Source organism: Salvelinus alpinus, chromosome 2 (genome assembly GCF_045679555.1).
Source record: "Salvelinus alpinus chromosome 2, SLU_Salpinus.1, whole genome shotgun sequence".
NCBI lineage: Eukaryota > Metazoa > Chordata > Actinopteri > Salmoniformes > Salmonidae > Salvelinus > Salvelinus alpinus.
In genome coordinates this window covers 5,372-16,535 of record NC_092087.1, presented here as the reverse complement: position 1 = coordinate 16,535, position 11,164 = coordinate 5,372, and the positions used below count along the sequence as shown (strand labels likewise).

At 39.6% G+C, this 11,164-nt stretch overlaps 1 long non-coding RNA gene across 1 annotated transcript; it reads right to left on the bottom strand.

The window, feature by feature from the left end:
• Positions 1–3,889: 3,889 nt before the first annotated feature.
• On the bottom strand, positions 3,890–9,793 carry LOC139550650 (uncharacterized). The gene is made up of 2 exons (XR_011670102.1): positions 9,644–9,793; positions 3,890–5,394 (listed from the first exon to the last, which is right to left on the bottom strand). It is a non-coding gene; the product is annotated as an uncharacterized lncRNA (long non-coding RNA).
• Between the last annotated feature and the right edge of the window lie 1,371 nt (positions 9,794–11,164).

The following is an 11,164-nucleotide window of genomic DNA, read 5'->3' as shown; positions in this document are numbered from 1 at the left end:
GCTCGGGGATTCAAACTTGTAACTTATTGGCCCAATGCTCTAGATACTAGGCTACCTGACACCCAGATTAGATTTCCCCCCTTAGTTATAGTGCCTATAGGAGTCTGGCCTCAGATACTCCAAGGACTCCCTAACACAGGTGTACTTGGAGTTCAGACAGGATGCATAGTCTCAATTTGAGGGGGGAAAAAAACATTGAAAAATCAATGAGTGACTACAGAAGATTCGATAATACAGTTATAGATAATACTCATAGAAATGAGATAAGGAAAAACAGACAAGGAAAAACAGACCTCTTTAAATGACTGAATGACTCATGTAGTAAAAAGATAATGCTGCAAGCATTTTACGAATGCATGTCTCAATGTAATTACATGGCCGCTTCCCAAATCCCATGAACTATGTTTTCTTATCTTACTGCCTAGGCCAGCTCCCTTGTTGTCCAGCTCCCTTGTTGTCCAGCTCCTCCCTTCCCATCCTCTGTCTAAATCCCTTTCCAAATATCACAAACCCAGGGAACGTGACTTGGTCACTCACTGTGTCTTCTCTTCGTCAAACATCTCAATCATACTGTTTCTCACACACAATATCCTGTTTGCCTTTAAGCTTCCTTACTCTGATGCGGTTTATCAACAGGCACGTACATGCCAAATTAAAAGGCCAGGGATTTTTTATATTTTCTTTAAAAAAAGTGAATGAACCCTTTCACCTCCCAACCTTGGCACAAGGAACAGCTGTGGTTTAAAGCTTCCCCTGGGCTTGAGCGAAGTAATAATTAATTTGAGGGCTTTTATTTGGTGTGGTTTAGAAATTAACACACGCACACCCACCTGCCCGTTTGTGTCTGAGGGGTCTTTCAGTTTCAGCTACTATGCTGTGGTAGGACTATTCTCATTTACGTCAGAAGGGAAAAAACATTTCTTAATGACATGTGGCCTTGACTCATACAGACTACACACACACACACTGTAAAAGGACATCACTAGATTATGCATTGGTGTGAGCCTATTATATATATATATTTATATGTTTTGTTATCTTATACATGAGAGCATTTCAATTCGACCCCAATGTGTACATTTCAAAAGGCAAAAATATGAGTTAGCCTAAATATGACTTCAAATAGACCCATAAAGGCAATCTATGTACAGTACCAGTCAAAAGTTGGGACACACCTACACATTCAAGGGTTTTTCTTTATTGTTAGTGTTTTCTACAATGTAGAATCATATTGAAGACATCAAAACCATGAAATACATCTAATAACCAAAAAGTGTTCAACAAATCAAAATATATTTTATATGTGAGATTCTTCAAAGTAGCCACCCTTTGCCTGGATGACAGCTTTGCACACTCATTACATTCTCTCAACCAGCTTCACCTGGTATGCTTTTCCAACAGTCTTGAAGGTGTTCCCACATATGCTGAGCACTTGTTGTCCAACTCATCCCAAACGATCTCATTTGGGTTGAGTTTGGGTGATTGTGGAGGCCAGGTCATCTGATGCAGCCCTCCATCACTCTCCTTCTTGGTCAAATAGCCCTTACACAGCCTGGAGGTGTGTTGGGTCATTGTCCTATTGAAAAACAAATGATAGTTCCACTAAAACAAACCAGATGGGAGGGCGTATCGCTGCAGAATGCTGTGGTAGCCATGCTGGTTAAGTGTGCCTTGAATTCTAAATAAATCACAGAGTGCCACCAGCAAAGCACCCCACACCGTCACACCTCCTCCATACTTCACGATGGGAACCACATATGCAAAAGACATCTGTTCACCTACTCTGCATCTCACAAAGACACGGTGGTTGGAAGCAAAAATCTCACATTTGGACTCATCAGACCAAAGAACAGATTTCCACCGGTCTAATGTCAATTGTTCCTGTTTCATGGCCCAAGCAAGTCTCTTCTTCTTATTGGTGTCCTTTAGTAGTTGTTGCTTTGCAGCAATTCGACCATGAAGGCCTGATTCAAGCAGTCTCCTCTGAACAGTTGATGTTGAGATGTGTCTGTTAGTTGAACTCTGTGAAGAATTTATTTAGGCTGCAATGTCTGAGGTGCAGTTATCGCTAATGAACTTTCCCTCTGCAGCAGAGGTAACTCTGGGTCTTCCTTTCCTGTGGCAGTCCTCATGAGATACAGTTTCATCATAGCGTTTGATGTTTTTGCGACTGCACTTGAAGAAACTTTCCGAATTGACTGACCTTCATGTCTCAAAATAATGATGGACTGTCGTTTCGCTTTGCTTATTTGAGTTGTTCTTGCCATAATATGGACTTGGTCTTTTACCAAATAGGGCTATCTTCTGTATACCACCCCTACCTTGTCACAATAACTGATTGTCTCAAACACGTTACGAAGGAAAGAAATTCCACAAATTCACTTTTAACAAGGCACACCTGTTCATTGAAATGCATTCCAGGTGACTACCTCATGAAGCTGGTTGAGAGAATGCCAAGAGTGTGCAAAGCAGTCATCAAGGCTGGGGGGCTTTCATATTTTGATTTGTTTAGCACTTTTTTGGTTACTACATCATTCCATGTGTTATTTCATAGTTTTGATGTCTTCACTATTATTCTACAATGTAAAAAATAGTCAAACTAATGAAAAAGCCTATAATGAGTAGGTGTGTCCAAACTTTTGACTGGTACTGTCAATTATTTTACCATTGGGGTGATTACGATGCTGGACAGTGCCATGGCACCTTTTGGACATTTGACAACCAGTCACACCTCAGACCTTTTTTGCACACACACACACACACACACACACACACACACACACACACACACACACACACACACACACACACACACACACACACACACACACACACACACACACACACACACACAGTGATCCAGCACACATGAACTCAAGAAGGTTGTTATTTTATGTTGTTATTGAATTTGTATAATTTTTGATGAAAGTTTCATAACATGTATTTTTGCCATTAAGTTTAAAGCACTTTAAAAAGGAAATATGGCTTATATAAACATAGATGCAAGTATTTTAGATAAAATGGGAGGACCTTGATGAGATTTCAAATACACACCACAAACTGCATATGTGTTATTGTACCGGATCTGAGCGCAGATCTGAGTACACACAGACACACCACACAAGTACACACGTCAAGTGGCCCTGTGCTGAATGTGTGGCAAGGTTATTCACTGGCACTATAGTAAAACATATATAATACATAGGCTATACAACTTACAATGTATACACAGACAGGCTGGCTAGGCCTGACTTAGGAGAAAGGAGGTGGTGTAGAAGTAAAGTGAGAGGAAATGTTTTCAACAGCAACATGTTTTTTTGCTCAGTTTTTAGAGAATGCTGTGATGTGTCAAGACTGTTGAAGAAATAGTGTGGCAGAACAAAACCTTGAGGACTATGGTTGTGTTAAAAGCGGGGGTTTGGCATGTTACTAAAGTCAAGCACAGTACAGGTATTGTTTGGCGACAGGGCTCTGAAGGGAGTGGGGGAGGGAGAGAGGAGAAAAAGGGTACAATAGAGAGAAGGAGAAAAAAGGCTAACTGTGCACATTGTATTGCTTTGTACATTGTGATGTAGCCTAAGGACACTTCACTTTAAATGTATGGCAAACAAAAAAATACAACTCTGTTGACTACAATGACTACTTTAAACAATTTACACTGAACATTTTACAACACTTTTACTGGAAGAACTGTGCAGATGCAAAGTTGGGTAACATAATTTCAGTAAAATCGCCCTCTGTTTTTTTATGCGACCACATTATCCCAAAACTGTTAAATAGGCCTATCTGCTTCAAATTAAGATTCAAAGATGTCTGCAGAAAGAATGGGGTGTCAGCTACAGATGTAGGATCTTCATTTCAGCCAGTTTGTTACACCTGGAAAATAATCATGCAGGAACAGGAATTTCTTTTGTAGGGGTTGATACGTTTTTCGTTACAGGAAATAAATTCTGACATTTTAAAGTGGAAATTATAAACTTTAAAGGTTTTTTTAAACCTTGAATACACTACAAGTTTGCATTTCTTCCTGGGCAGGAACATTCTCAGAAACTAAAGAGTGATCAAATTAACATCCCACATCTGAATGACATGACACCTTGAGTTTGAAAAAATATATATTTTGGTTTATTGAACTACACGCTAAGTGAAGTGGATTTACACCCGGTAACAGAATTGCAGTAACGGAATTCCATCAAGGGTCTGATCTTTACTACACAGAAATTCATAATTATGGATATGAAAGCAAGGCTCTGAATGCAGGGCTCTACAGTGTGACCATTTTATTCGAATATGCACCTGAATATCTAGGAGCACCAGTGCGCCTAGAAAAATTAAAGGTCCTAAACTGTCATTCTGAAAATAACTTTTTTTCCTATACTACCAGGTAGTTTGAAAAGACAGGCTGAATGGGCAGGGAGCTTCAGTACAGTAGAGTTCAGTACAGTAAAGTTGTGTATAGTTCAGTACATTATAGTGTACTCAACTCTAATGTGCTCTTCTGTGTACTGTACTGAATACTCCACCCTACAGTGAAGGACTTTCAGCGTCCGGTGTCGATTGGTGCTCAGTGGGTGAGGATGCAGGTTACAGTAAATGGAAAGATGGGACTCATGGGTAGGTAGGTGTCAGTCAGAGCCGGAAAAGGTGACATTAATTGGAGAGAGAGAGATATGAACAAAACAGTATGCCAGTGAAAGGGAGGACAGTAGTGACCCAACTGTGGTTTGTGACTACTATGATTTCCCATTGTAGCCACTCAATTGCAGAAATTCTGTTACCAATGTTTTCATAAATTCTGTTGAGTTTTAATCACTTAATAATTCATAAACACAACTGATATCAGTAAAAACACTATAACTAATTGATAGGTTTACCTTTACTTGTTACTTCTGTGAACTTTTATTAGGGTCATTCCACCTCAAAAAGCCCAAGAAAGACACCCACCATTTCAGATGTTTAAAAGAAATTATAATTTGTTTTATCCCCTTTTCTCCCCAATTTTGTGATATCCAATTAGTAGTTACAGTCTTGTCCCATCACTGCAACTCCTCTACGGACTCGGGAGAGGCCAAGGACGAAAGCCACACGTCAATGTGTAGGAGGAAACACCGTCCAGCTGGCGACCAAAGTCAGCTTGATGTCACCCGGCCCTCCAGAAGGAGTCACTAGAGTGCGATGGGACCAGGAAATCCCGGCTGGCCAAACCCTCCCCTAACCCGGACGACGCTGGGCCAATTGTGAGCCGCCTCACGGGTCTTCTGGTCACAGCCGGTAGTGACATAGCCAGGGATCGAACGCGGGTCTGTAATGACACCTCAAGCGCTGCGATGCAGTGCCTTAAACTGCTGCGCCACTCGGGAGGCCCCTCCATTTCAGATTGTTCTGAAATTGTTTCTGTAGTTAGAAACAATTGAGATTAGCATTCCTGCAACATTATTTTGTTGAAATATAACTTGATCTGAGGAATTAAGTTAATTGATTGGACCCAAATTGGTAATTTGAAATTATAGGACTCATATAACATTCAATAAATATTGTACATAATATCTGATTTGGACCCAAAGCATTTTTAACAATAGCTAGGTTTCCATCAAATTGGCGACAGATTTTCATGTGAAAATTTCCCACCGGAAATGCGTTTCCATCAAATTGACTTGAGGATAAAAGGCTTTGCGTGATGACCTAGTGCACACAAACACCTTTTGCAATTAAATGTGTTTCCATCGCATTTTCATGGTTTTCAAAAAAAATTAAATAAAGGTTTTGTTATATAGTGAGTGTGCCCACTCTGGTATTGAAACTCTGGGCTAGAGCACATGTGCCATCTGTAGCCTAATAAACTGCATCCTTTTCCAACAAGTTGTAGTGGGAGGTCCACACGTTTTCGCATGCCTCCAATTATATTTCGATGTGATTATTATTTCAATATTTGCGTATAAAAGCTTTTCCACCGACATTTCTCCCATAATTAATTTTACTGACACAAAAATACCTCATCTTGTCTACTGTGTTTTGTTTTGTCGACATTTGGAAAGTTTACCATTAGGCCAGTCATACATTTTTTTTATCCGACATGTACTTTACTGGCTAAAGAAATGTTGGATGGAAACCTGGTTAATGGATAAGACACGGGGATTACAAATAAATGGTCAAAAGCCACCCACACCAATCAGTATGGAGCTGCGGCTTGGAGTATTGTTTCTAGTATTTATTCTGAGTGAATTTTTCCCCTTGTTCAGAGGAATTAGTAATTGACATTGTTAGGTTTATATCCAATCCTACATTCTGATATTACCAGGTTCTGACCACTGTTCCTGCTAGACGGCGAATTTTTAAAAAGATTCTTGGTGTGGTATCACAGCTCCCCCTTGCAGTGTAAGGCTCCGTGGCGAAACGGATGCCGTATACTTAAAATGTTTCCAAACTTTGCATCGTATTTAGTGCCGCCAGAGTCTGTCAATAGAAAAAGAGGTTACCAAACCACAGAACAAGATGAAAATGTGGTTTTAGGCAATGAATTTATGGAATAACTAGTGACTTGTAAACAATTAGTACTCACTTATAGGAATGGATAGGCCTATTGGAATAGTAAAGTTAAATAATACACATTATATGACTGTTGCCTCTTGATGGTAATTACATTTGTTTTTGATGATGATTATTAGGTTGAGGTGGCTAGCGACAGTATCTTCAACCTAGGGTGCGTTCATAAATTCACTCTGGCTATCTACTTGGATTTCAGAGCACTCTCGTCTGAGTGTGCCAGAGCGCAGAATAACTGATGAATTTACGAACGCTCAACACCCATTGAATATGGCCGGTGTCAGTAAACATCGGGAAAAAAGCTGAATTAAAATTGTTGCCAGCAGCACAGTTATAGCCATGACATGAAAACAGCCTAACCAGCTCTGCTAGCAAGCTAGTTTCTTTCTGTGGGCCTATTTGATTGCTCTTCTCAACTTTTGTCACTTAGCCTAATATACCCATTTAAACATGTCCTTTTCTATATGCTTTTTCTGTTGAGTCTGCAAAGTTAAGTAACTAACTCTAGGATGATCTAGTTTACCATTATGAGTTGGATAAACCCATTGTTGATGTGATCAATGACATTAGGCATATTTTTCTCTATGCCTTCTCTGGAAAATAATTTAACTCTGGAAGGTTATGCCCCATACACATCGTGATGTATTTCATTATGCTATACGTCATCTTCACGCAATCTCGTTCCGCTACTACTAGACAGAGAGCATAGGGTTTCACAACAAGACAAGATGGAGGAGAGCCTAGTTTCTTGTCAGAGATTGCATTTATTTTGGGACATTGCAAAATATGACCTTTTCATTCAAGACAAACATTGTTTCAGGTGATAATTACATATGTTTTGTTTAGTTTCCTCAACTTTTTTATCTAATTTTCTAGCAAGTCAAGCTAGTTTACAGAGTTGCTAGCTAGCTAAAGAGCTGCAAGACTAGGGGTGTGTTCGTAAATTCACTTTGGAGTGACAAAGAGTGCTCAGAGTGTGCTCTGGTCGTTCGTAAATTCAGAGCGTTGCCAGATTGACAACGTTAGCTTGGGTGCTTTAATGCTGTTGTGAGGTCAGAACGCGGATCAAACCTACTCCTCGGTCAGAGCGTCCAGTGTGCACTCTGAACGCTCCAACAGCGAAACGTTCTGAATTTAAGAACTGACAACCTCTGAATTTACAAACGCCCTGTGCGCACTCTGGCACTCCAGATTGAATTTACGAACACACCCCTAGTCTTGCAGCTCTTTAGCTAGCTAGCAACTCTGTAAACTAGCTTGACTTGCTAGAAAATTAGATAAACAAGTTGAGGAAACTAAACAAAACATATGTAATTATCACCTGAAACAATGTTTGTCTTGAATGAAAAGGTCATATTTTGCAATGTCCCAAAATAAATGCAATCTCTGACAAGAAACTAGGCTCTCCTCCATCTTGTCTTGTTGTGAAACCCTATGCTCTCTGTCTAGTAGTAGCGGAACGAGATTGCGTGAAGATGACGTATAGCATAATGAAATACATCACGATGTGTATGGGGCATAACCTTCCAGAGTTAAATTATTTTCCAGAGAAGGCATAGAGAAAAATATGCCTAATGTCATTGATCACATCAACAATGGGTTTATCCAACTCATAATGGTAAACTAGATCATCCTAGAGTTAGTTACTTAACTTTGCAGACTCAACAGAAAAAGCATATAGAAAAGGACATGTTTAAATGGGTATATTAGGCTAAGTGACAAAAGTTGAGAAGAGCAATCAAATAGGCCCACAGAAAGAAACAGGATTTAAAAAGTTGAAATAGGCTGAAACTTTCACAATAAGTCACAGTTGTAAAGAGAAGCTGTGATAATTTAGTCCATGCTTTTAACACCATTCATTTCAGTAGATTAGATAACAAACTGGAAAATCTCCATTACCCCATTGTTTGGGCGTTTTTAATCTCCATACATGGATACAACCGAGCCCCCTGCCCTGCCCAGAGAAAAAGGTCCATATACATGCAATCTGTATTTACACTGTTGGACACTCTTTTGAAGACACAAGCGCCCAACCATATCACCCATGTTATTCAAACATTATGAGTTCACGATCAAGGGCTTTTTAAAAGAGACTAGGACCGAGTGTTTATAGACCTTCCAGCCTCTTATCTCTACATGTACGAAAAACGCTAAAGGCCAGGGAGAGGGAGAACTGAGGCCGAGTTCTGTTTACTCATTTATGCTTTTCATAAATTAATATTTTATCCAGTAATGATAAACTAACTCAGGCTGATTGGTAGAACAACACACAATGGCCCGTTTCGCATTGTACTGCAGCTCTTCAAAGCTAAATAGGTCAGCCTCAGACTCCAGCTTGCTAAACCATTGTGTTGGTTTAGCACGACACTAGCTGTCTTGTTTGCAGAGTTTACAGTTCACACACTAAAAATAAACAGCTAAAAAACAGATTTTCACAGGAAATGATGACAAAAACATAAGGTCAAATTTGGGAATAAGGAACTCATACCTTACTTGATGAGGAATCTGAGCGAGCAGATTTAAATACTTTGATATTGAATATTATGTGGTAGTTTATGATAAATAAATAAACCAATATTTCCATATTCGTTTTTGAGAATACATCAAATTAATTAAACTTTGATTAGATGACTCAAGGCAATTTGTTAAACCACTGCTGTTGGATTCTTGAATTGTATCAAGGAATGGTGGAAGGTCCTTGGTAGACAACCTTGGCTGTTCATCCCAAATCCTAAAAATGGTGCTATGTTTGAGATGTTTACTAACGCGATCCAAGTATCCATCCAATTAGCTTCTAACTGGCCAGAGAACTAACGTTATGCTATTCTCAAACAGTTAGTTAGTTAGCTAGCTATAAAGCATATTTAAACATAACGTCAAACAGTGTAGGTAGCTAGCTAGCTGATTCTCTTATTTTCATCTCTATTGCAATACTATTAGCCGTGAACAATCAGGTTAAATTAGCTAACTCGACTTGCTTGATACCAAATCCGTGCGCCATGTTGTGCTATTACTAAGCAATGTAAATTCCATTCACAAACCGAGCAAGTAAATACACACTGGCGGAATAAAAACTTAATCGGAAAAACATTACACTTACCATCATAAGTTCCGAATATGCAAACCAGGGCGAGAATAATTAACAAAATTAGATTCTTAGCCATGATCGCTATATTCCCATTGCATTGCATTAATATTTGGGTTAGTGGTGTGGTATTGACAGCGGAGCGGGCATATAACACACAGCTCCAGTCAGACAACAGACAGACAGACACGTTAAAGGGGGTGAGTGGAGGATTTAAAGGGGAGTAATGACTAACTAGTTCTTATTATGAGGTATGTCGATAAAATAAAGTTGGTAGGCCCTCTAGAAAGCACAATGTAAAGTTTGTATTATCTGGTCAAGGCTTAAAACGTAGACTTTTAAAATCTGGTGGTTTACATATTGAATATGCCTTTAACCTTGTAGCTATACACCATGTACCACACACATAATATAAATTTATATGATCTCTATGATACCCATGGGGGACGGTGGGCACAACTTTCACTGGGGACAGGAACGGGGGACATGACCCCCCACATGAAATTGCATTTTTGTCCCCCCTAGCCTTATATCATTCCACTTGTGATACAAAACTGACAGGTGTACTTTAGGACCATGCGGACGCCTCAGAACGCTCGGGTAGGTTGTGAGCGGGATGGATTTAGGACCGCACAGACACCACCTATGTGAAGGCAAAGCTTCTGAAAGGCTGGCGTATAGGACCAGCACAGGAGAGATGAACAGTGGCAGCTGTTGTCTGTGTTGTGCTTTTTCTCCGAGTTGAAAAAGCAAGGAGAGTAGAAACTGCCTACTCTTTAGTTGACTGATCTAGCTGGCAAGGGAACTGCAATTTGACAGAAAAAAAGTGTTATTCCCAGCGCTGAGCTAGTAGTGTAACTGACATTTTAATTCAGCTAACGTTTCATTGCCTTTCGACTGAAGTGAATGAACTACTAGCAATTCATTAAATTATATAATATAATTAAATTATATAATAGATTGTGTAGAAATGCAGGAAATTAGCTTTAGATGTCCCCAAAAATGGGAGGACCCCAGACCCCACACCAAGTTATGTCCCTCCCATGTCTATAACCAAAGTTGTGCCCCTGATGATACCTATACCACATCCCTTAGCAGACTATGCTACTGAACTTCTGAAAAATGAGCAGTGTGAGTGTATTGACATTGACACTATACATTTAGAAAAGAGGACACAGAAACCAAATCCATCTTTCCTCCTAGACATCACTTCCTCCTAGACACCGAAACGTGCCTTTAGGCTGGATGCAGTACAGTAATTAGTCCGTTCTCATTGTATTGTGTTACATTGTAGAGGCATCAGAGTTACCTCATACTGTCCTTCCACTCAGCCCCACCTTGGGTTGATGTATGCGTTGACAGTAGAAGAGGGTGTGGCCCTGCTCACGTATGTCACCCATGCTAGTTTTATCCAGTTTATTCTATCTATCTATCTATCTATCTATCTATCTATCTATCTATCTATCTATCTATCTATCTATCTATCTATCTATCTATCTATATATCTATCTATCTATCTATCTATCTATCTATCTA